The sequence below is a fragment of the Panthera uncia genome, chromosome D2 (assembly GCF_023721935.1).
Source record: "Panthera uncia isolate 11264 chromosome D2, Puncia_PCG_1.0, whole genome shotgun sequence".
In the NCBI taxonomy this organism is placed as follows: Eukaryota; Metazoa; Chordata; class Mammalia; order Carnivora; family Felidae; genus Panthera; species Panthera uncia.
In genome coordinates, this window is record NC_064818.1 from 48,803,492 (window position 1) to 48,830,460 (window position 26,969).

A 26,969-nucleotide genomic window follows, 5' to 3' on the forward strand; every position below is an offset into this window, starting at 1 on the left:
CCAGTTGTAAATACGTACTAGGGATATGATGTGCAACGGGTGACTGTAGTTAGCACTGTGGGATGATATAGCTGTATATGCAGTTTGTTAAGAGTGTAGATCCTGAGTTATCATAAGGAAAAACTTCAAAAAAAATTTTCTGTTGTTTCTATATGAATTATGGATGCCACCTAAGTAATCATTTCACAACACATGTAGTCAGACCATTGTGCTCTATACCTTAAACTTATACCGTGACGTAGGCCAACTATATCTCAATAAAACTGAAAAAAAGTACAAGTCAGATGACGATTCCGTGGTTTTTGAGGGGCAGTGTTTAAGATCTGTTGCCCTCTCCCCAACTACTAACTTTTCTATCATTCCACAAAATGCCTGAGATTTCAACACAATGGATTCTCCTTCAGAACGAAACTCCTTCAGAACGAAAATTACTTTTTGGGGGTGGGGGGGTGGTGGTGGAGAGTAAGATACCCATAACCTAGCAGCTGAGCTAGAGAAATGATTTAGTACTTCAGATTCCTGGAAATGATGAGATGGAGTCACTGGGCTCTGAGGAGACTCTCTGGGTCCACATTCTTTGTGCAAGTTACTTAGCTTTTGTCTTTTTCTCTTTCCTTATATATGACAGGAGGATCATGGCCTATCTAGTAGTTGCCATTAGGATGCAAAGCACAACCATCTGTCAGGAACACAGTGCAGTGCCTTCCAGACAGTAGTAAATGTTAGCTATTATTACTATTTCTAGTTGAGGCCAAGTGGGAACAGATGGATAGTTTTGTATGGAAGCTAGGAGTGGAGAGGGGGAGAAACGGAGATAAAACTAGATATAAACATCTTCGAAGCGATCATCTTTGTCACAGGTCAGACCTATGAGTAGTGTCTCTGGGCATGTTGTTTCACACTGTGAGCTACTGTTTCAGTCTAGAATGAAAGGTGCCCCTGTCACCCTACTCTGGACAAATGTGCAAAAAAAGATCACTAGAGTGAAGCACGGAGAAATTGCTCTTCTGTGTCCTCCCTACTGGAACTGTTTGCTGTCTGACCGTCTTTTTGGCTCTAGATTGTGAGCTACTTGAGGACAGGCATTGGATGGTATTCATCTATTTGTATCACTAGCACAGGGCCACTGGACACATATTTGATGCTCAATAAAATGTTTTTTGAATGAACGCATACACGAATACCCATATGCCATGTTAAATTCTTGGTTGAAGTTTACTTGCCTATATGTGTAGGCAGATGTATTTACATATTTTTGTTCACAGCTAAATTATTGGGGTCCTCAAGATTAAATGGCAAGTACTGTGTGCAAACTTGATCAAACTTCAGAAATACTTAATCTATTACTGGTCAATCCAATTCACTTCTCCTTCAACTCTAAAGGAGACAAAAATCCCTAGCACAATGATACAAGCCATATAAACTCCTCAAAAATCTCAGAAAGTGAGAATGTTACCCACTGGAATATAAGATGAGGATTTGGGAAATAAAATGCTTCATTTTTATTGACAGTAAACCAATATGATATTAAAACAAAAGAGATTTGGTGAAAGACGCAGCCCATTCTATCTTTGAGAATTCAGTTAAAAAAAAAAAAAAAAAGATTAACTGGTGATTTTCCTGAAGTGACCTGCCAATTTGTTCAGAAAGGTTAATTTGGCAGAATCCGCCTTAAATTGGTTTCCAGGGTGTACCCTAATTGTATTACTTTTCAGCAAAATGTTTCTGTCAATCAGAGAATGTTTTAAAAATAACCTGCTTGCAAAGCTGCGGCCAAGGAGAACTGAGTTCTTTGAATAGGAGGACAGGAGGGACTTGTATCCCATATCACGGAAGAGAGAGAACCTCACGTAGAAATGGGGGGGCTGGGATTTTCAGGGAGTACTTTGTGTGGAAGGTTCACGTTAACATGCTTTCTTCTTAGGAAAGTCCTACACTAGTCACAAGAGAAAGAAGTCATGAATTCTAGTCTTGAGCCTCCCCAAGTTTTTTTTTTATTTTGACAGTTTATGACCTGGGACAAGACACAAGACACATCTTTTTCCTGTGTTGCCTTGGTTTCCTCGACTAGAAAATATAAGAGCTGAATTGGGTGTCATCAAAGACATTTTTTAGCTCTAAGCCTACGTGTGTGTACAAATTGTTTTCCCAAATCCATTTCTAAGATATTGAGGGGCCTTTAAAAGACATTAGGGATGTTTACAAAGTCAGAGATTTTTGGTGTTCTCAGGAGAACTGTTTGCATTCAGGGATACCTAGGGTGCTGCATGGAACATCTAGCCTTAGGGATGGGGGCAGCCGAGGAGGATTAGGACAGAAGCATAGGGCAGATGAAATGTGTCTCCCATCAGCTGCCCTCTAGCTGTGGTGGGGCCATTTCAGCTGACCATGTTGATGTTGGTGTTGACCCATATGGTCAGTGTGTGTGGACGAGATACCCAGAAGACAGTGAGAAGCAGGGTGCTTCTTTGTGGGGAAGGGAGGTAAAAGACTCTAGTAAGATTGCATCCCAAGAGAAATAGAAATGTGCAGGTAGATTTCAGGCTGTTCATGCCATGATCACCACTTCAGGACCCAGTCTGTCACAGACTCTCCGGAGATAACTCTGAATGGCACAGAAAACGTTACTGTTGTCATGGGGCTTCTGGCCCTTTGGAGGAGAACACGAAGTAAACAGGCAATCCTGAAGAGTGTTTAAGGCAGAGGGACTAGCACATACGAAGGTCTGGAGGTGAGAGACAGGAGGGCGTGTTCAGGCATCTGAAAGAAGTTTAGCATGGCTGGAGGGTAAGAGAGGGAGGCAGAGAGTAAACTTGGAGAGGCTGAGGAAGTCAGATTCTGGAGAACCACTAAGTCATAGGAAAGAATTTGGTTTTTAATTTAAATGCAGCGGGCACCTCTGCACAACTTCAAGCAGGAGAATGATCTAATCAGAGATGTGTTTTTTAGAACGTTCCTTATGGCTGCAGAGTGGAAAGAGGATTGAAGGGAGCAAGACTAGAGATGGGGACAGATAGGAGAGAGGCATAAAGGCTTTTGTGGCATCTAGGCGAGAAGGAATGGCAGTTTGGATTATGAGGGTGGGCTTGGAGGGAAGTGATGGACTCAAGAAATGTTTAGGAGGTAGACTCAGCAGGACTCGACAAGTGAGATGACGGGGAGAAAAATGTTTTGTCCATAACAGGTGGAATAAAAGTTTTACAATTTTCACAGTGTAGGCTCAACGACGACGTGTGAGCTGACAGGTGCACTGGTGGAGAAACTGGCAGATGTGCAATGCTTGGTGAGGAGTTAGTCACGTCAGTAAAATAATTGAGGAAAGGCTCACCAAATGCTCTACCATTTTGAGACCCTGGTACGTTCTGAATTAACCTGTGTCGGAGGTGGCTGGTGTATAGAACTTTTGGACTTGTTTGTTTTAGTTGAGGAACGAATAGCCATATCTTTCCTGACAACTAGCCCTCTCTCCCACGATTCATAGAGACTGGTTTCCAAGCTGCAACTCTGGTCCTATGTGACCCTTGGTCTCCTGGTCTTGCTTGGCTGGACAAAGGGCAGAAACTTCATAGAGGAAAATTTGGCTTTTCTTCTCCTGGGAATTTAAAATTGAGGCTGTTCACGTGGCTGGACCTTTAACATATAAACTTGGAAGCATACTTCCTACCACGTTCATTTGAGAAGCAAAGAACGGCAGTGAGTGGAGAGGGGCATGGAGGTTGTTCACAGATGAGTGTGAAAAATGGAAAAAGTCCCAATGTCCTTCCTGTCCCTTCATCCGGTTTGTTCTTCAGACCCAGCTATATTCCTGCTATTGGATTCCATGGGATTCTCTGTATCTCTCGTAGAAATTCCTACCTCTCTCTCTCTCTCTCTTTTTTTTCCTGGCTAGCTTGAGTTGGTGTTTGCTATTTGCAATAGAAGAATCTAAGTAAAATACATAACACACTAGATTTCTGTCAAAACATACATCTACACGTAGCCTCTTCTTGCCTGTACCCCCCGCAAATATAGTTCTCTTTCCATGCTCAGCTCGGGTATGCCATTTTTAATAGAAGCTTTCCACGGGTGATGTTCAATTAGCTCAGTGGTGACTCCGGACAGCTATACTTTGGCCGTGACTCACAGGGCGGCTTGCTTCCTTGGGAGGTATCAGAAAAAAAGCTGAGGAATAATTACATCCAGTTCCCTTCTGAACCAGAGCCGCTTGGATTTGGTATTGTGCCAAGCATAGCAGTTCAGCTCTGATAGATTCAATCCTTCAAAGAAACTTATGATTAGAATCAGGAACACTGATAACATTTTATAACGTGCTGAGGGCAATGTTTTCCTACAAATAATGCTCATAAATATCTTAAATTTTCTGTAAGTCTATATCTCTGAACCCAAGATGTTTTTGGCAAGAAGTACAGAGCATTTTGGGACTTTTATCACATGCTGCTCTCTGAATTTAGTAACTGAGTGAATGCGTTATGTACCAAATTCTTGCTTGTTTAAAGAAATAAAGAACTATGTTTTCAAATTGAAGTCATTTTAAGGTTTTGCAGCTGTTAAATTGAAAAAGGAAAAAAAAAAAAAAAAGGAAAACAACCAAGCCATATTTGGGCTGAGTCTACATAGCAAAAAATAGTCAGGGAATTGAGACAATTGGCTGGTCAAATCATGGTGAGAATTTAGAAGGGGACATCCTACTTAGTGATTAAGGGCCTGGCATTGGAGTTGAAGACTTCTGGGTTGGAGCCTAGTTCTGCCCTTTTGCAGCCAGGTGGCCTTGAGCACATTTTTGTTATCTTTAAATGTTTGTTTATTTTTCAGAGAGAGAGAGAGAGAGAGAGAGAGAGAGAGAGAGAGAGAGAGAGACTGAGTCCTCGTGGTCTGGGGAGGGGCAGAGAGAGAGCATGACCCAGGAGCTGTCTGTGCTGACAGCAGACAGCCCAATGCGGGGCTCAAACTCACAAACGGTAAGATCATGACCTGGGCCAAAGTCTGACACTTCACCCAATGAACCACCCCAGCGCCCCATGTTATCTTTTTACACCCCAGGTTTCTTTTCTGTAAAAAAAAAAAAGGATTGAAACAGTACCTACCTCAGAAGCTTTCATGAAGACCGAGTGAGATGGTGCCCATAAAGCACTTGGCATAGCGATGGACAGGGAAAAACCCACCACATGTCAAGTAGTGTGATTTGTATTCAGCGCCTGGATGAGGCAGATCGGGTAGAGGGTACGCACTGTAGGATGGCCCACTATGAATGTAACAATCTTCTGGAAACGGTATGGCAAATTATATGCCTGGGAACCAAATCTGCCTGGCAGCTTGTTTTTGTCTGGTCTGCAATCTAAGCATGGTTTTTACATAAAAAAATTTTTTTGTAATGCTTATTTTATTCTTGAGAGAAGGAGAGAGAGAGAGAGAGAGCGCACAAGCAGGGGAGGGGCAGAGAGAGGGGTACAGAGGATCCAAAGCAGGCTCCATGCCGACAGCAGAGGAGCCCAAGGTGAGGCTCGAACTCATGAATGGCGAGAGCATGACCTGAGCTGAAGTAGATTGCATAACCGACTGAGCTACCCAGGCGCCCCGGTTTTTACATTTTTAAATGTGATAATGCTGTATGAAGTTCACCTGAGCCCTGTGCTCCTAGAAAAAAGCAACTGTTAGAAAATCTCTCCATCTTTTTAATATTCCTAAGGCTAATTGCAGACAACCAACCACTCTATCCTGGCATATTCTTTTTTTTTTTTTTTTAAAGCTTATTTATCTGGGGGAAAGAGAACATGAGCTGGGGAGAGGCAGAGAGAGGGAGAGAGAGAGCGCGCGCGCAGAGAGAGGAGAGAGAGAGAGAGAGAGAGAGAGAGAGAGGATCCAAGCAGGAGCTTGATGCAGGGCTTGAACTCACGAACAGTGAGATCATGACCTGAACCAAAATCAAGAGTGAGACACTTAACCGACTGAGCCACCCAGGCACCCCAATCCTGGTATATTCTGAGACAAGACCCATCTCCATTCTTCCGCAAGACTTCCATAAAACTCATAGATGATTCCCCTGTGTATCTCAGGTCCCCTTCCCTTCCTTTGAGACATTCCTCATTAATAAACATTAATAAACCCCATTCCAATAGCCTGAATAAAACCATCACCTTAATTGTCTGGTGCAGTTTGTCTTTGCCACAGGTTATTAAAAAGCAAAGGCAAAAACAAAACAAAAAATATATGCAACAGGGACTGTTGCTCTCAACCCCTGAAGTATTTACTATCTGGTTTTATAGAAAAAGTTTGCAAACTCTTGTGTCCGGGATGAGAGTGTTCTGACCCAAAATTCTCCATCAGCCATAGACACTCCTATATTTACCTGTTGAACATGTGAAGTGATTCCTATCATAACTCAGATACACCGTAAGATAAGAGAGGCCCAGTCAGAGCACTGGAATGGGGGAAGGAAATGAGCAATCAGGAAACTATAGCAGATGAAGAATGGCCAAAGGTATTTGGGCTGGATGTTTCTCTGATATTATCTCATTTAATTCTTTACAAATGAAGAGTGGCAATACGGCATCCCCAAATATGCCTCTTTGGCAGAAAGATTATTTTGAGATACAGGAGAAGCTTTCAAAATGGAGTACAAGTAACCCTTTCTTAAGGGACACTTACACTTATACGGAAGTCTCCATCTCTAAGGGTGTCTGTCTCCTTCTCTGTATCTAGAAGAGAAGGTTGAGTCTAAATCTCCAGAAACTCTTATCCACAAAGAAGGCAGTGACATAAATCTGCATAACAAACCTTACTTTTATTTACCATGATTTTTCTGGTAAACTCCCCATAACTAGCCTCCCCTCCCCCCAACTTCCCCCAGCCCCCACACCACACTTTTCTCACACCACACACTTTTTTTCACACCACAGTTTTCTCCCAAGAGTTGGTTGCTTCACTTACTGAGCCACCCAGGCACCCCTCGAATAGATTGAGACTCAACCACTTTGAGACTTACTCTTGCTTCTGAGAGTGTAACCTTAGGTTTGGGGGATGAAAAAAAATATTTGAGGAATGCTGTTGAGATGCATGTGCCAGAAGGTATAATTAAAAATATCGAAACTATAAGAAGATTTTACACTTTAATCCAGGGAATTAATAGTATTAATTCTGTTTCCACTTCAATACCCTTAATATTATTTTTTCAAATTTTACATTCTTCTTTTCAAATATCCCCATACCCTGAAAACATTTTTGGAGTAGAGATAGGTTTTTTCTCTCTGCCTCCTCAGCTGTTGCAAGAAAATAATTTGTTTGCATTTTAATACTATTTCCTGCCCCTGGAAGTACCCCAGTGTAGATATCTTTTAAGCATTTAAAAATTCATTGAAATATTTACTTTGTTCTGTTTTTTTTCCCTCCTCTGTTTGTCTGGAAATAAAAATGATTTAAAAAATCCTTGAATAGGTTCTTATATGGATGTATTAATTCGATATAAATTATTTATATTTCTTGTCATGCCTTGCTGCCAACTAGGCTGGGACTGCCTAGTGAGCAAATAACTCCTACAGCGGAAAATAACCTGTTCTCGCTAGTCTTTGAAATGGTGATTAAGGTCTATGCAGAACTGGTGTGTTGTTGGAATACCACCTCTGGAAAACAGAACAGGATCTTTTGTTTTTAAGTGTGAACGTTTATTTTTGAACTACAAGATTAGTATTTGTGATATTCTAAAAGCTTTGCCTGTGTATGTCGGACTACTTAGGTGTTTTGTTTTTTTTTAATGTTTGTTTATTTTTGAGAGAGAGAGAGAGAGAGACACACACACACACACAGAATTTGAAGCAGGCTCCAGGCTCTGAGCTGTCAGCACAGAGCCCGAGGCGGGGCTCGAACCCACGGAATGTGAGATCATGACCTGAGCTTAAGTCGGACGCTTAACTGTCTGAGCCACCCAGGCTCCCCAGAACTATCCAGGTTTAAAATTACTCTACTTGGACACGTCAGAGGAGGGTCTGTTAATTTTCTATAGCTGGTGCCCTAGGCAGAGAAATCTCTTTGACATTCAAACGCTATTTAAAAACATTGGTTTGTCTTCTATGGTAGTCACTTGACTGGATTTTCAAAGAAGTTTCAACTTAAATAAAAATGATTAGAGATCGACATTCAACAATGCCTGAAGGTCACAACTGCAGTTGTGCAGTTGTCACATCATATTGAGCTTTTTTCTTAAACATAATTCTGGTTTTAATTTAGTAAAACCTATGAGAAAAATGTGAACTAAAAACCTTAGACAAAAACCTTAGAAGGGATACACACACACACACACACACACACACACACACAAATACACAACCCTGGAAGAGATGGATTAAGGCTCTTTAAGGCTTTTTAAAATATCAGTATAAAAAACTTTTATTTCTTTTAACTAGGTTTTTTTTGTTGTATCTCCTATATGTTAGGCATTAAACCAAATCTATTCACGTATGCTATCTCATTTCATTCTCTTCTTCTTCTTCTTTTTTTTTTTTATGTTTATTTTTGAGGGAGAAAGTCCTCAAGTCGGGCAGGTGCAGAGAGAGAACGGGACAAAGCATCCAAAGTGGGCTCCGGGCTGACAGCAGAGAGCTCAGGAACCTCGAGATCCTGACCTGAGCCGAAGTCGGACGCTTAACCAACTGAGCCATCCAGATGCTCATTTCATTAATTCCTTGAGATAGACACTATTCCCTCTGTTTTAGAGAAATAACCTTGAAACTCAATGAGGCTACAAAAAAACCTGCCTAAGGTCACCAGGCTCTTCCTCTAGCAGAAGAGGAGGTCATTTGATGGCAGTTCTGACTTCCATGTTGAGAGTTCTGTTGACTACTGGTTAGCAGGGCCAACTAACATATGCTGCCAATACTGTGGGCCAGCGTGACGTTCTGCAGAGAGTAAAGAGGATCAAAGTCCTTTTGGACTCCATTACAGTAGACAGGAGGAGGCGATTTGCTCTGGGGCAAGACTGAGAATGTACAGTGCTGTTCTCCCCCAAAAAAGCAAACTGCTTTTGGTCTGTGTACCCGTGGGGATTGAGAAGAGTACATGTGACAGATCAATCACTTCATACTAAAGTCCGGGGTCTAGGCCAGGCCAGTTAGGATACTTCATCCAGCACGGCAGCTGCAATTGCGCACGTACCACAAATAGTCTCCTGTCATCTGCTGGAGAGGATACCCTGTTAACAAAATGCTTGTTTATTTTGAGAGAGAGCAAGCGAAAGCGGGGCAGGGGCAGAGAGAGAGAGAGGGACCCTGACAGCACAGAGCCTTGATGCAGGGCTGGATCCCACGAACCCTTGAGATTACGACGTGAGCTGAAATCAAGAGTCCGATGCTTCACCAACTAAGCCACCCAGGTGCCCCCTCCCCGCCTTTTTAAAACATGCTTTGGGGGCACTTGGGTGGCTTAGTCGGTTGAGTGTCGGACTCTTGAGTTCAGGTCACGATCTCTCAGTTTGTGAGTTTGAGCCTCATGTTGGGCTTTGCGCTGCGAGGGCAGAGCCTGCTCGGGATTCTCTCTCTCTCCTTCTCTGTCCTTCCCCTGCTCATGCTCTCTCTCTCTCTCTAAAAAAAAAAGGCTCTACTGTTTTTTTTTTTTTAATTTTTTTTAACATTTATTTGTTTTTGAGACAGAGAGAGACAGAGCATGAACGGGGGAGGGTCAGAGAGAAGGAGACACAGAATCTGAAACGGACTCCAGGCTCTGGGCTGTCAGCACAGAGCCTGAAGTGGGGCTGGAACTCACAGACCGCGAGATCATGACCCGATCTGAAGTCAGCCACTTAACCGACTGAGCCACCCAGGCGCCCCTCTACTGTTAAGTTGAATGGGGCCATGGGACCACCACTCTGTTTGCAAAACAATCCTCACAGCAACCTTGAAAGGTAGGTGTTCTCTCCATCCAACACTGGAGGAAGCTGCAGCTCAGGAATGTGAAATGATGTGCCCAAGGATGCACAGTGAGTAGCGGCCAAGAATGGCAGGGAACCTGGCCTATCTGTCTCTGAAGTCTGTGCCATTATGTGGCCTTTCTTTACTGCTCCTACCAGATCATCCTACAAGGGAGGCACTTGATATGAAATGGTGAAGCCGGATACTTGAATTGACCAGTTTATCAACAACTTTGTGACTAATTCCGTAAGAGATTTTATAAAAAACCTAGGCAGATTGTGAAATAGTCATACAGTGCTTATTATTCCTTTGGGTTTCATTAGTCTGTTTTGGGTAACTGAACTCATGTATCATGGAATATAAGGTATGGAGTTAGGCTGGGAGTCAGCTTGGACTCAACTTGTTTGTTGAAACTTCAAACGCTATAAACTAGTACCTGGAATAGTCAGAATTATATTCTTTTGAGCCATTAACTTTGTCTAGCACCTACTTTGTGCTGCACAATGATTTCATTATCTTCTAATCATTCTTGATTCACTTGTTTGAGGTGAGTAAAGCAGAGTTTATGCGGAGTTTAATATGAAGGCTGACAAATCTGTTTCTGTAATCGATTGATTTTTTTTCTGGTTCTGTTTTGCTTTGCTCTTACATTAAAAGGGACTTATTTTTATGGCCCCAGCCCATCCACGTTATATACCATAATGGATTATGCATGAATAAAATAAGGGATCTAGATCTTTAATAATAAACCATTTCATAGCAGCAGTGGTTCTATAAATGGATATCTTACCTATTAAAGAAAATGCAATTGGGAAATAAAATACACAGCCACCCAAATAACAGCTCATGTTACAAATAAACAGTTTGGATGCAGCTACAAGATTTTTCTGGCAAAATAGTAAATTAAACACTTCAGCAGATGTGTTAAACCGATAAAAATCCTCATCCTGTGTGTTTTGTTTTAATAATACAGGATATATGGACAACAAGATGCCTTCTTTGTTTTATTCATAGTCGTGTGAACAGAAGAATAAGTTGAAGAAAGTTTCTTGTGTTTTTCTGGGAGAATGAGGTTATAGCAGTTAGAAACATCATTAGCAGCTTAAGTCAATAGAATTTATGAGATTCCCTTCGCCACCTCTCCCCCATTGGCATTCCAGGTGTAGGCAGCTACTGGTGTAGGATCACCCTCTCAACTATGCCATCAGGGATCCAGAGACTTCCTATCTTTCTATGCTGTCATTCTTAGCAAGGAGTTTTCCATTTTTCTGTTTGTTGCCTCATGGTTGCAAAAGAGCTGCAATAGATCCAGCCATCAGGGAAAAGGGGGAAGGATCAGGGTATCTATGATCCTTTATCTGTCCACTCTCACCTGTATCTCTTAGACCAGAATTATGTCACAAGTCCATGTCTAATTTCAAGGAGCTGGGCAAATGAGGAACAGGATTGCCATTATTGGTATGGCCATCCATGACTAATCCTCAGGGGCTAGGCAATTGCTGCCTCCAAACAAAATCAGGGTGCTGTTCAGAAAAAAGAAAGGCCTGGATATTGGTTCCAATTCAGAGGTTTATGCATGTTTTGGTTATCAATCTGCTGTTCTTTCCTTATTTTCACAGAAATAGTCTGGTCAACGTTGCTACCAATAGCTATTCCCGATGGATGTCTATGCTTGAGTGTGGATTGTAGAGATTCAGATGTAGGGGAGATCAGTGAGGACAAGAGGGGCCATGGAATACCTCAGGGAAGAATAAAATTGAAGGGTGAGCAGAATTAAGCAGAATTAAGAAATTGAAGGGTAAGGAAAGGAAACAGCATCCTGGATATAAGAGGTATTGCACAAGTAAAGGCAGGGAGGTTGGCTAAGCACTTGTCTGATGAGAGAGAAGGGAATCACCTTCTGAGAAGAGTTGAGACTATCCGTGGTATGTGTGTCTCTTTATTCTGATGCATTGATATCTGGGACCTTGCTGACTGGAGAGACTGTCCTTCCCAGGGCTAGCCAATTCTTAGAGATAGTAAATGACTTGCCTGCAAGCACACACAGACCAACCAATTCAGAGACTGCTCCCTCCACCCCAATCTCCCCCCCCCCCCCCCCCCCCAACTATCTTTGTTCTTGAGCTCTTCCACTCTGGGCCACTGTCCACATACTCTAATCACACAAGGACCATGTATGAGACAACTAGAGACAGCACCACACCCCAAAGCCTGTTGAAATTATTTAAACCAGTCAATCCTAACTAAATCTGCCTCACTCATTCCTTCTTATAGGAACCACAATAAAGGCTCTTTCCCGTGTTTTCTCCTTTCTGCATCCTAAGGGACCCCCGTGCTTCCCTGTGTGGGATCATGACCTGTGACATGCCATGCCTCCTGTTTCTAAGGATCTGTGGGTATAAACTTCCTTCACGACACTTCATACTGGATTAAAACAAGTCCCCACATGTTCTGCACCACTATGCTTGTTTGAAGGAGCATCGTTTGGGCTGGGAACACTGAGAAAGAAGGTCTCATGTCGTGGTCTGAGATTTCTGGTTTGGGTTTGGTGGAGAAGAGGAAGCTCGTTGAGGAAGGGAGGGACTTGGAAGTGTTTATAACCTGGCTCGACGGATATCGTAGGATCCTGGTGCTGTTTGCTGGTGAGTGGGTTTTTCTCTCAGAGATTCCTCAAAATGTGACCATGTTACTGTGCGAAAGTCAATTATCTCTCTAAGTGATCTTCAGTTTGCTATCAGTGTCTGAGAAAGAACGGTGAGATTATTAAAAAGATTGAGGCTAATAAACTGATGAAAACCAATGAGCTTATGTGTAACCTTATTTCATAAATGACAGGTTTTTCAGCTTGAGCAAAAGAGATGTGCAGGTTCCCGCTGCTATTTGAAAGTAGAATATTCCCGGGGTGCCTGTGTGGCTCAGTCGGTTGAGTGACAGACTCTTGATCAGGTCACGATCCCGGTGGTGGGATCGAGTCCCACATCAGGCTCTGCGCGGAGTGTGGAGCCTGCTTGGGATTCTCTCTCTCCTTCTCTCTCTGCCCCTCCCCAGCTCTCTCTCTCTCTCGCTCTCTCTCTCTCGCTCTCTCTGCTGTAAATGACTTGCCTGCAAGCACACACAGACCAACCAATTCAGAGACACCCCCCCATCTCCACCCCTCCACCCACCCCACCCCCCCAACTATCTTTGTTCTTGAGCTCTTCTATTCTGGGCCACTCTCACATGTATCTCTTAGACCAGAAGCAATTACTATTTTGCACAAGCAAAAATCCTCTCGGGATCTCTGGCAGTTAGTGAAAACCGGTACTAATGCAGGGCTTTGTGAAAAAGTGAAGTAGCAGGAAGCAAACTTCTGGGTAGTAGGGGGAAACCTGTACTGGGAAGACCAACAAAACTAGTCTTTTCCTTTCAAACAGAATCTCTTCCCCCTTTTATTCAACTGTGAAATGATGTCTGTTGAAATATGCACGTTACTATTCTGTTTTTAAAATTCTAGGAACCCCTCCTTGGAAGTGTGGAATTAATGAACCCAAACGAGTGTTACTCTTTTATTGTTGAAACAGCACGGCAAACAGCAACTAATAAGACATTGATGGTGATTACCATATTTCCGAGCCTAATTTTCCGACACAAATAGTCTGCAGTGAAAATACGAAGAGAGGAGGCTGTGAGGTTACCTGGCTCTGAAGAGGGTGGACCTTCTGCGGCTGAATTTCCAGAAATTTCCCCAGGCAAATTGCTGTGCTTAGAGGCCGGAATGGGCCAATTTAGAGAAGAGGTTTGGGAACCCTGCCGAGAGCAGCTGATGAATGGTGATAACTGTTAGCTTTTCAACTTAAGCAAATAAGGTTTGGTTAAAGCCAGTTCACACATCTTTGGTAAGTCTGAAGTTTCAGAACTGTTGCTGTTAAAATTCAGCTTCCCGAGCTGCCCCAAATCATCTGCTCCTCCAAATTGTGTGTGGTGTAATATATGAAAGATAGAAAAACATGGTAGCCAGGAAAAGACGCCCTCTCTCTATTTTGTTTTGTGGTAGATAAAAGCCAGAGTGCCTAATAGAATAAGATACTGAGAGAACCAGGGTAGCCATCTGAAACAACAAAACAGCTATTTTAATTCCTAAAAAACCTTCGTTGTAATAGCCTTCGTTATTAGGCATTCATTCTAAAGTCATTTAGGAGGAAAAGAACATGTTTAGATGTAGTAAAAAAAAACAGGAAGGCAAGATCGATCCCTTTACATTAGGTTTGGAACGTTGTATTTTTTGTTTTCTTGTGTGTGTGTGTGTGTGTGTGTGTGTGTGTGTTTTATTAAACTCGTTTTATAAATGGGTTTTCCACCTGATTTAAACCAACCATTTTCTTCAAAAGTCTGAATTGCTCTTTTGCATTTGAAAATACAGTCATTCCCCAAGGCACTGTCTCCGGGATTACAGGGAGGACTTTGGATCCCTCCTGCCACAGACAGGTGTTTCAAGGAAAACTCACCAAAGCAAAAAGCAGCTGGGCTCTCCCACCTAGCAGTAAGGTAACTCCGGTCCCCCCTGGAGGCGTCCCTCTTCTCCTCTGGAACATGGTAAGGTTGGACCAGATGGTCCCTGCAGTCTCCTCCGTCCCCATATTCTGATTCGTGGGCTTCATGACACGTATCTGGGGTGTCCAGGCAGGTAAGTTACAGGGAGAAGACGGACAGGTGCAAAACCGAGGCATAGTTGGGAGCCGCTGTCTGGACCGAGGAACACGGCGGCCGCCCCGCTCAGGTCCACAGAGGCTGGTGCGACGACAGGGCTCGTGTTGTGAACTCTCAGTTTTTCCAGAGACTACCCAGCAGCCAGTCTTCTTTGTCCCCTGATCTCTTCCCGCGTTGCCCCCTTCTCTACCCTGATCACGGACACTGTGGTTCCTGGACTCCCACGTCAGGTGGCTCTGCCTGGATCCTGCCAGTGGGAGGCACTGGGTGGGAGATGGTGGTGGGGAAAAAGGGAGAAGCCAGGCTAGCTCTAATTCTGCCTCTCTGCCTTGGACAATGCCTCCTGCAGCAGAAATCTCTCTCCAAGGATCCCAGGTTTTGTGAGGCCCGCTGGGCCTCCAGCTTTCACTGGGTGGCTCTAGTTCCTTCCTTGTCCCCTCTGTGTGCCCTCCCCCACCCCCTCATCCCCATCTCTGCTTCCCCCTCTCCCTCCAGCCTAGACTTGAGACTGTCTCCAATCTAATCCCTCGGGAAAGTTCTGGAACACAAATTATGGCCCAGAATTAGTCGATCCTGAGGCAAGGGGTTGCCCAACTATAGCTGTGTATGTTAGTCATTGGACAACCCAGGCCTCAGAGAACCCATCCTAAGCTCAGCCATGTTTAAGCACATGTGATCGTTTTAACCATACAAGTTGGAGTAAGGCATGGTGAGGTCAGGGAAAGGAACTTGAAAGTGTTATTGTCACTGTTCCCTGGGGAGAACACCCCCCCCCCCCACACACACACACACACCACGCAGGGCCACACAGGGAAGTAAGTACCAGGGTTGGCCATGAGGTAGAGGGAGAGGGGTGGTTACTGTGGTTCCTGTGGGGAGGAATGGGCGAGGCAGGACACGCAGGTGAGGACTGGCCCATTTGAAGAATTTCAGCGGGCTCTGATAGCATACGGGCTGCCCCTGGCTGACTGGTACCTGGTCCTGGGTGCTTAGAGTGGTTGTATAGTGGCTTGAAGCATGAGAGCCCCCACGGGAGAGGTGTTTGGGGTATGGACTTCATCTGGGAGGTGACCAGCCTCTAGCCCGGGCCTCAAAAGTGGGTCAAAACAATACACAAAGAAAACTGCACTATAGTGATTCAAACAGACATTTCTCCAGGGGGACCTTCCTGGGCTACGGGAAGGTGCTGCCTTCTCATAGAGACAGGGAGGACTGCCTAGTGCTCCATCTTTGCGGAACAGCTGCGTGATGGTGCCAACACTCCTATTCAGCAAAGGGAGAGTCTGAGGGGGGCTGGTGTGGATCCCAGTCAGAGGGCAGGGGCAGCCACACTGCCCTAGCTACACCAGGGTGACTTCTCTCCCTTCTCCCAGGCTTGGGGAGGTGAGCAGTGCTCTGGACCTGAGTGACAGTTTCTCCTAGGCTCCTCAGCGGGACCCAGGAGCACATTTCTCTGAATGAATGACCACTCCCAGAACATTTCCTTAAGAAAGACCTTTTGTATTTCAACACTGTCTGAGCTGAAAATGACTAGCTTTGAGATTATAAAAAAGGATCCCATAATTTTTCTCCTTTACCCAGATCTGTTCAAAGGGCAAAAGCAAACCATAGCCCATGAGCACTAAAAGGAGCCTCATCTTATTTCCTTTTTAGAAACCGCTCCGAGAAATTAACAGACTCACTAAAGTCATGCTGCTAGTTCGGTGACAGTCAGGACTGAGATCCAGATCCCTTTATCACCTTGCTAGCGGCTGAATGCTCCTGCAAACCAATGGTCCTACTTTATAGCACGCATAAAAATAAAATTCGACACATACCCAGCACTGTGAATATGAAGGTTGTTAAAGCTGACCTCTATGAGAGGACCTTTCCTTGCCCAGTTTCTCAGAGAGGGCAGCGGAAATGGCCTGAACTCAAATCCAGCAGCGGGCATGCACTGATGACTCTCCTGTCTGCTTGTGTGGGTGCGTCTGCTCAAAGAGAGTGCCCTGTTTGGCCCCGTCTGTGTAGCTGGGTGAACAAACTTGACCCGGAACAATGGGAATTTCAAACGAATGCCCGCTCATTGTCTGTTTAGTGTGGATGCTGCTTTAGTTAATCGTCACATCATCCCCCTGAGCAAGATATGCTGCTGGAAGGGTCCTTGAAAGAAAACTTTATCAGAAGGGCATCTCCCCTCAAAGAGGAGTCGCACGATACCTCTGAACAAGAATGGAAGGAAAGCATATTTGCACAAAGTCTGCCCAGCTTCTGTCTTCAGGCTAGCTCAGCTCAGTATCCTGGGCAAACGTTGTGATTTTGGCCGAGTGGAGAAGCCGGTTCAGAAAGGTGACCATATTTGCCCAACCAACAAGTCACACAACCTGAGACGCAACCTTCCTCAAATACTTCCCAGGGTGTTGAGCATGTATTTGTGGACGGCTTACCATTTTTAGTTGTTAACAGTTATCTTGACGTGAGTAGTTACCACCAGTATCATTCATACTTTAGAGATAAAGGCAAACTCTTTGCAAACCTTTGGTGGCCGCCCACTGCTTACAGGACAGTGCTAAAGCCCCTTGGCTTGATGTGCAAGGTCCCTGTAGCATCTAATAAGAAGGTTATTATTCTCTCATAGTTTTTAGGCTTCAGCCAGTGTGGACTCATTCATCAGCATATATGTGTCGGGTCCCCACTGTGGACCAGGCACTGTGTTGTGCATCAGGGATAAAATGAATCAGACAGGCACCTTCCTCGTGCCCCCTGTCAGCACTCTGTTTCCCAAACACTCCCCAGGGTTTCTCAGCCTCGGGTCTTTGCTCCTCCTGTTCCCTGCTGCGGTATTCTACCCTCATCTTCTCGTCAGAAAACAACCACTTCTCCCTTAAGGACCTCTTCTCTAACATTGTCCTTGATCTTGCCCCCCTCGCTACAATCATGGGTTTCTATTGTACTTATCGTATTGTAGCCTATATTCGTACCAGTTTTTACAGCTCAGATGATTCCAAACACTCAGTTGTAAATTCCTCATGAACAGAGGTCACATCTTATTAATCTTTTAATCCTTGCTGCCTAGCATGGTGCCTGGCCGGTGTTTAGGGATAATAGACATTTGCTGGACTAATGGGGGGCATTGACATCGCCTTTGGCCTCCTGGTCCTGTGGTCAGCCTCCTGATTTCCTCCACATTTTACTCCCTCATTTATAGTAACTTATGTCTTATTAAGTTCCCCCAAATGTCCATTGCCTGTGATGTGGAACTCTTAGAATACTTTGGGCAGAAAAATCTGTGGGAATTGCCTCATGTCCAGTGAATCACTCACTGAGAAACATGGGGTTAATGTACACTTGATTTTTGAGCGTGTTTATTTGTTAATATTTGTTAGCATTGTATTTGCTTATTCTGATAAGGAATCTTGGTTTCCATTTCTCTTTATTTTTATTTTAAGCTTTCAGCAACTGCTCTGAGGAAAGTGAAAAACAGTTTCTTCCAAGACAATAAGGTGAATATTGTGTGGAGGATAATCTCCAAAGTATTGCTTATGTTGCTATTCAAATGACCTACTTGTTAATGTGAAACCTCCTTTTCATTTCAAAAGCTGTTGACTGGACCTAATTGCTTTTTGATTGCAGTGCTAGCAAAATACAGTAATATTAATTACCATGGAGTCTATCATTTAAAAAGGTGGGGTATTTATTTTAGAATTGAACTAAACAAAGGATATGTTCTTTTGTAAGATTTTTCCTTAAATAGTTCATAGTTGCATATTAACTTTCATACATTAATTTAATTGCAAGTTATGAGAACTTCTTGCACATTTTTAGACTTTTGGGGATTGGAGCTTAAGACTAAAGTCATCTCTATATATTTATATCTATATCATCTATTTATATGCATATCTATCTATCTATCTAATCATCTATCTTCCATCCATCCATCCATATATTTTTTATAGAATAAGAGGAAATAGGATGTATTTTATGTTTATTTTTGACTACAGTGTTTGGGCTTTTCACCTCTTAATTAATTTTGGTTCTACAGTCTAGAGTTTTGCTGGAGCTCATAGATGAGTTTGCTTACCCACTGTTTTTAATCTTTGAGGAGCAACAGAAAATGGAAAAGATGCCAAAATATTAGAGCAAATTTCTGGGCAAATTTGATTCTTTGACAAAAGAGAGAAGAGAATGGAATCTGCAGACCAAAGCGTGGTGCCCTTGAGACTCATATTGGGAAGGGCTCTAGAATAAATTATTGAAAGATAGTTACTGAACATTTAGAAATGGAAACTTTAATCACTAAGATTCTCAAGGGTTTATGAACAATATATCTTGGTAAGCTAATATTGTTTTCTAATCCCTTTATTAAACAAAGTTCCTCATCAGACTTTGTTTCCTGAACAATTACATGCCACTTTACCTTCCCTTCTGCCATTTTTGGAGCTTGGAATACCCTTTGTATCCACTCTTCTCTATTGAAAATTTATTCATTTATCAAGAGGCAACTCAATGTTCTAGTAAAGCCTTCTCAAGTCCCCCAGTATTGAGGGCAACTTCTCACAGAATAAGAGATGTGTATCTTGTTTCCCTTCTTTCATTGTGTGTTATAGTCAGTGTTTATAAATCTGTTCTCTGCTTGTTGAAGACAGAACATGTCCAGCTCAGCCCATGGCTCTCCTCTAGGATAATCTGTAAGCTTACACATGTCAGTGTTACTTTCTCCTAGAGTTTCATCACATCTTCATTTTCTTTTAGCTTTTCGTAACTGGATAAAATTAGCTGTTAAGTTACTCGCGCTCTTCCACTCTCTTATCTTCAAAGGGATGGTACCATGACAGCAAGTAGGTCCAACACTGGTCAGAATGTCTATCTTAAAGCAGAATGTAATTTCCTTCTCCTCCATCTTGTCTCTGTGTCAGAATTGATTTATACCAGGGACGCAAACCTTTTTTCTCTGTATGGCTGGAAAGCTTGCAGTTTGCTGCATTCCTGTTACTTTATCTCAATAGTATTTACCAATGGTACATCATTTGGTTGAGATACATTTTCTTTACATTCAGGGCTATTCTTTGCTCCACCTTAAAAATGCCCGTTTCTCTCAATCCCAACTGAGAATGGCATTCATTCACTCATGCGTTCAAGAAACATTTGTTGAGTCCTAATGTGTGCTAGGCACAGAGACACAAAAATAAATAAGATACTTTTTTTTTTCAGTTCTCCAGGAGCATTATGACCTCTCAGCAAAACAGATACTCAAAGGGGGGCATTTCCAGTATAGTATTCTAAGACAGTGCCAAAGAGAGGCACGGATCTCATGGGAATGCTTAGGGACAGTTCTGACCCTGCTTGGGGGGGTGGGGTGAAATAAGAGAAGGTTCCCAGGAGTTGTGATATTTAAGCTAAACCTATGGACATGAGTAGATATTAGCCCTAAGTAGGAATTAGCTATGTAAAAGTGGAGGGTGGGGCAAGGGGGTGGGGAAAGGTATTCTGGGCAGAGGGGAAGCCATGAGCAAAGGCATGGAGGTTGAAGCATCATGATGTGGTCTGGGAAATACAAGCCATTGGTGTTGTTGGAACATGAGGTTCAAGGCAGGGAGAATCAGGAGATGAGGCTAGAAAGTCTCAGGTCAGATCTCATAGAGTCTTGAAACTCAATCAAGGAACTTGGCAGCCATCTTGTCCTGAGTTCTTCCCCAGTAAGTCACACTAACAACCCTATCATTACGTTTCCTTCTTTGGGTTGAAAACTTAAGTTTTCTTTGTCTATTTTCCACAGATACATAAGGATGGAGCTAATTTGTATTGACTGTTGAATTTTCAGGAATTTTGCAAGTTGATTGTTAAGCATAGTTATTATTAAAAATTAAATTATATAAACATATAATTAAATTTAATTTAATATGAAGATAATACACACTCAAAAACATATAATTTTTAAATTATTTTTTACCACATTTTACTATACTATACTGTACAATAGCTGTACTCTCAAGGCTGTGTCTGTTGTTCCTGTATGGTGGTAATACAATTTAATGGTGTGATATGACTGCCCATCTCTTCCCAACCCTGTTTATTACATCAGGTTGGTAGCCTGAAGTTGGCCATGTTGGGAATATTTACAGCATGGAAATCAGCAAACACCATGATTCAGGGATTGACTTACTGTTTTGGTGGCTGTCTAGACTTAAGAAAACGATAGAGCAAATGTAAATAATGCACATTAAACATGAAAGTGCATTTGTGTCTGTAGCCATTACATTGGGAGTAGTGTAAAAAATGGGAAAATATTCTTCCAGTATTTGAAGACTATTTTCCAATTCAGCAAGGAAATCACTCACATCATTGACATGTGAGTAAAGTTCGAGCATATGTCTGTTGTTTTGCTTTTGTCCTCATCTGTCAGTATAAATGAAAACATCAACCAAAATTTATTTCAGGATTATGCTCATTTGTCATTTGCGACCAAAGGTTGAATATAGACCCAAGACTTCAGCAAAAATCAACAGCATTTTGTCAGAATCCATTTGCTTGATGGAATTTACAGCAAAAAGTATCATGTATTTTATTATTTGTAAATTGTGAGCTATACGTATTTTATGTAAGTAAAATTTACAATAAGATTTTATGAATACACATGACCTATACATTTTTTTTCTCAAAGAGCTGACTGTTAAACACTTTCTAACATATCATGGCCCAAACCTATGCCTGACTCCAATGTAGCTTATTTTTTCCTGTTGATTCCTGAGTTCTCTCCCACAGTTTTTTTGCCAACATAGAAATTCCCATTTTATGTGGTTTTACAAAGATCTGTGTATTTTCTCTCTCCTACCTAACTTTTAGTTTCTATCATTCTCTTTCTTTTTTTTATTAGTTGGCAGAAAATCTTCAATTTTAGGAACCTATTTTTTTTTTGTTTTTTTTTTCATTTGATAATTTCATTTATTTATTTATTTATTTATTTATTTATTTATTTATTTATGTAATTTTACATCCAAATTAGTTAGCATATAGTGCACCAATGATTTCAGGAGTAGATTCCTTAGTGCCCCTTACCCATTTAGCCCATCCCCCCTCCCACACGCCCTCCAGCAACCCTCTGTTCTCTGTATTTAAGAGTCTCTTCTGTTTTGTCCCCCTCTGTTTTTATATTCTTTTTGCTTTCTTTCCCTTGTGTTCATCTGTTTTGTGTCTTAAAGTCCTCATATGAGCGAAGTCATGATATTTGTCTTTTTCTGACTCACTAATTTCTCTTAGCATAATACTCTCTAGTTCCATCCACGTAGTTGCAAATGGCAAGATTTCATTCTTTTTGATTGCCGAGTAATACTCCATTGTATATCTATACCACATCTTCTTTATCCACTCGTCCATCGATGGACATTTGGGCTCTTTCCATCCTTTGGCTATTGTTGATAGTGCTGCTATAAACATGGGGGTGCATGTGTTCCTTCGAAAGAGCATGCCTGTATCCCTTGGATAAATACCTAGTAGTGCAATTGCTGGGTCGTAGGGTAGTTCTATTTTCAGTTTTTTGAGGAACCTCCATACTGTTTTCCAGAGTGGCTGCACCAGCTTGCATTCCCATAGTTTCTATCATTCTTAATCACATTGGCAGCTCTCTGGGAAAACAGCTTTTCTCTCTTTTTGTGATGCCTCATGGCCTTAGCCCATCATTCCATTACCAGGTCCAGAAGGTAGAAATATATTTTGTACCCCTCCACCCCCCCTCCCCATGTAGCTACTTGTTCATTTCCCACTTTTTCCTTTCTCATGCAAATTCCCAACTCTCAACTGCAAGTTGGTATATATAAATTCCACTCAGATTAGCAAGTCCTCGAGCTTTCCTCCATGGACTTCATAGTCCTGAGAGATTTTTCTAAGCTTCCTATGACAGAGTTAGCAATTTCTGCATGAATCAGTAGAAGCAGAGGGAGGGTCACTGCTATGGCTTTCATATTCTCCATAGGAGGGGCTGCCACTGGGGGAACATGTCAGGTTTGTGAAAAACCAAGTTTCTGTCATTCCAAAACAGTTGTCGTTGAGGACTGAATGCTTCTTACTATAGGCCAAGAAACAGGTTTCTTAGAGCTTGTAGTACCAGTCCTCTTGTCATAGAATGCATAAGTCAATGCTTCTTCTTCAGGGGGATCTGCATCCTAGAGATGCAGCTTCAGTCTCCCCTTGGTTATTTTATGTCTCAGACTAGATGTCTCTTCTTCCAAGAAGTCTTCCCTGACAGGTGTTCTCTGAGAGGTGGTGCTCCCAGGTACTCTTGAAGCACTGTTTTCCAGCTGGAGATCTGCTGGCCTTTGAAGGTCACTGCCTGGCTTCTAAACTGTCTCCTACATGGCTCTGTGAGGACAGAGATGGGCCCTTTCTCTGTGACTTTTTTTTCAGCTCCCAGCATAATATCTGGTAAATGGTAGGCACTCAATAAACATGCACCGAATGAAGCAATGAGTGAATAAATGAATGGTTTCCAGAGGTCTGGATGAGGCTCCTATTGATATAAAGACCAAGGAGACAAATGTCCTGCTCTCTAACAGATATTCAGTAGAGAAATACTATTAATATACAAGAAATTCACCCATTCCAAAAGCGTTTGAATAGTGGGCACGTAGTAATCACTGGTTTACTGCAAGTTTGAAATTTCACTGGACAAATGCTGCCAGGTCCTCCCACCCATAGTGTGGGGGAATATTCCTAGATAAGACTTGGGTTCTGCTCCCTTGGTGGGGCTCCCAGGTCATTGTTCTCTATACCTCCTGGCTTCTCCCTCAGAGATGCCTTTCCTTTTCAATAAACCTGTTGGCCACTTCTGAAAATGGAATGGGAATCTATCCTTTGAGTACATTTTTCCTGCCCCGAGAAAGTTGGGGAACCAAGGATCCTTTCCTAACTTGAGCAGGGTCAGTCTCCTTGAGCTCAGCCTGGCAATGCTTCCACCAACAGACCTTTTTCTATAAACTTCTGGGTTTTCTATATATTTGATTTGAGTACACTCTGTGCCAAAGGCCACACCTGCACTTCTTTTGAAGGTAGGTTTTCCTCTCTAGGTTTAATTACTGCTATTTTGGACATAACTGGTTGCTGTGGGATCACCTCCTAAGCCTTACGGAAGCATTTGTGTGTGTGTGTGTGCGTGTGCGTGCGTGTGTGTGTGTGTGTGCGCGCGCGCGCCTCTGAGATGATACTTTATTTCTCCCAGAGGATTTAAGGAGGGATGTGCAACCACATTTTTGATCTGCTCTTTACCCGAGGGCGTGTCTTCCTGCAGTGCCCTAGATCTTTGCTTTCAGGATTAATCTCAATTTGAGAATCTCTTCCTGGTTGCAAAGACTGGCTATGAGAAACCATTTTATTTTCAGACTAGTGGTTTCCTGCACTTGTGGTCTATGTTCCCTCTCAGCTTTGTTTGCACATTGGCTGGTTTTTGCTTGTACTCTTCTCTCTCTTGTAATACCTGGTCATAAAGAGTGAAAAGGAGCCAGCTGATGCTTTCCACATTCAGGCTAGCGTCCATCTCCTTGGGCAAGTTCAAAGTTTATTAGATCCATTTCCTATCTTCCAAGTTGCCATAGAAGACAGTTTAACCAATGTTTCATGTCTGCATAACAGGCCACCATTTCTTTAGCCTCCTATACGTTTTCTAACCATCTCTCTAGCTTTCTTTAGCAACTTTTTTTTTTTTTTTTTTGCCATTTCCCCAGCCTCCATATACATCTAGTTCCAAAGCTACTGCCTCCTAATTTAGGTTTTTGTTACAGCAGCGCCCACTTCTAGGCACTAGTGTCTGTATCAAGAAGCTATTGCTGTGTAACAAATGGTCCCAAGTGTGTTGGCTTAAATAGCAATCCTTTAGGTTTTAATAACAAATGGCTCTGATAGACATGGATAGGTTAATACAATCTACCCCAAAGATTAAGGCTTTTTACATTGGAATTATGGAGACAACATTTTTATTTGTCTGTTGGATAATGGTGTTATTTTCCCTTCACACATTAAAAAAATGCTTTGATAAGTGTGCATGATCTTCTTTCTAAAAAAAAATCAATAGCAGGTTTTTAAGTCTGCAAACATCAGTAAATGAAGAGAACCAGGGCTTAAAAGTTGTAAATCCAAGTTTGAAGCAACTAAGATTTCTGCAAACTCTCACTTCAAAGGCTGAGGGAACCGAGCAGGGCAGCTCGAAGGAGGAAATTCTTCTCTTTATTGGCAAAGTCGCTCTAGGAACCAGTGTGTTTTCTTTCTGTCAAGGCTCACGGAAGGAAGATAGAGCTTTGAAGTCAGGTGAACTAAAATCTTTGGGGGGAATTATTCAGTAAGGCAGAGGCTGAGGATGCAGAAGCTAGACATAGTGGGAAAAGCAGCAGACTCATTAGGACCTTAAGACCTGGGGGGCCTTGGGTGAGGTCAGTGAAGGCACGCAGGTTGGGGGCTCAGTCCTTCAGGGCCTTGTGGAAAAACAAAAACAAAAACAAAAAACAAAAAAAGAAGGAAGGGCTGGAGCTCCTAATGGCAGGCAGGGTTACAAATATAACCTTTATGTCAAATCCAATTTTAAAGCTCTTGCTCTGTATATTACTTTTGTAAATACAGTAATTAGCAAGTACTCGCATACTATGAAATGTTTTTGCCAAAGTGTTACTGGAAAGACATGTGCTCCATTCTTTGTAATTTCGTGAGCCAGTCAGGGGAGGCAGAGCTCCCTCAGACTCAGGGGTTCCACATAATGGAAGTTTATTTCTCACTCGTCAGGGCCTCACGTGGACAGAAGGGAGGCACTGGTCTGGGCAGGGGGCACTCGGGAATCTGGGCTCCTTCTGTCTCACAGCTCCACCCTGTTAGGGCTCCTTGTGGTTCTCTGTTGAGCTCGTAGATGGCGAGAAGGAGTGAGGTGTACTTATGTACTTTGGGATCTTTTCCTGTGCACACACCTCCCATGTGCTTGAAGAGTTAGCATCTTATTTCCTTCCCCTTGAGTGTGGGTGGAGGTCATGAAGAGAGAAAAATGGAAGTAATGGGATGTAGCTCCCGAGACGAGATCATAGAGGCCTGGCAGCTTCCTGTTTGCACTCTCTTTCTCTGATTGCTCACTTTGGGGGAAAGTCAGCTGCCGGGTCACAAGGACACTCAGGCAGCCATGTGGAGAGGCCTGGGTGGTGAGGAACAGAGGCCTTTTGGGAACTGCCAGCAGGGAAACGAGGCCTCCTGCCAAATGCCCTGTCAGGGGGTCACCTGGGAAGTGGATCCTCCAGATCCAGTCAATGGTAGAATGACACAGTCCCAGTCGATGGCTTGACTGCACCCTCACGAGGGACCCTGGGCCAAAAACACCCAGGAAGACCACTCCTGGATTCCTCAGCCTCAGAAATGGTGTGAGATAATAAATGTCTGTTGCTCTCCATTGTTACCAGGCCCTTTGAGAATTATTTAATTATTTAGGGGGATGCATCATAGTTCGAGGCTCTGTTTACTGATGATTAAAGCCCGCCCTCCCCCGCCCCGGCTTCTTCATGTCCTGTGTATTTTTTTGCTCCATGGGACATTAACCCATGTTTTATTCGAACCTTACTTTTCAAATGCCTGGAAATCACCAGTTCCTCAAAACGTTCTGTGAACCATCAGCTTTACCAATCTTAGTAGTTTCCTCATTAATGCGTTACTACATTTTTCGACATTCTTTCGAAAAAAATATTTGTGGCTTTCAGCTGCTGACGCTTCAGGTGATTTGTTACACAGCAGTAAATAACTCATACAGAGAGCGAAGCATGAACTACTTCCGACCCCATTCCACCTGCTGGAGCTGAGTCACATGGTCACATCTAACAACTGACTTTGAGAGAGGTTGGTGGGGGGGGGGGGGATGAGAGCCTCGCCGTGTGCCCAGGGGGAAACACTCGGATGAACAGCTGGCTGGTCTCTGCCACGGTCAGTGGATTTACATTCCAGAATGTTTGGGCCACAAGGGGCTGGTGGCTGTTTTTCCAAATTTAGACAAAATGTGTAGAGGAAAGAGGTTGAAGCCGTTGAAATGTTGTTAGTATTCAATGTTTGTTGTAACATTTGCTGTTTAATAACATTAATATTAGTATTTGATAAGTCTCTCTCACACGGTGCTGCCACATATGTCCAGAGTTATTCAGGGAAACAGGAAGAGGCTTTGGTTTGTCTGATTTATGAGTGCTGTCATAATGATAACAGCAGCAGCAAGGGCGGTAATACCAACACCATTACTGACAATTCAAGTTATTGAACACCCAGGCGTTGTAGGAAGCATTTTACGAATCACCACAACAAAAGAACGAGGTCGATAGGATTATCTCATTTTTCAGGTGGGGGGAGAGAGCCACGGAGGGCCTAGGCAACATGCTCAGGGTCTTACACACATCCCAGGAAGCCACC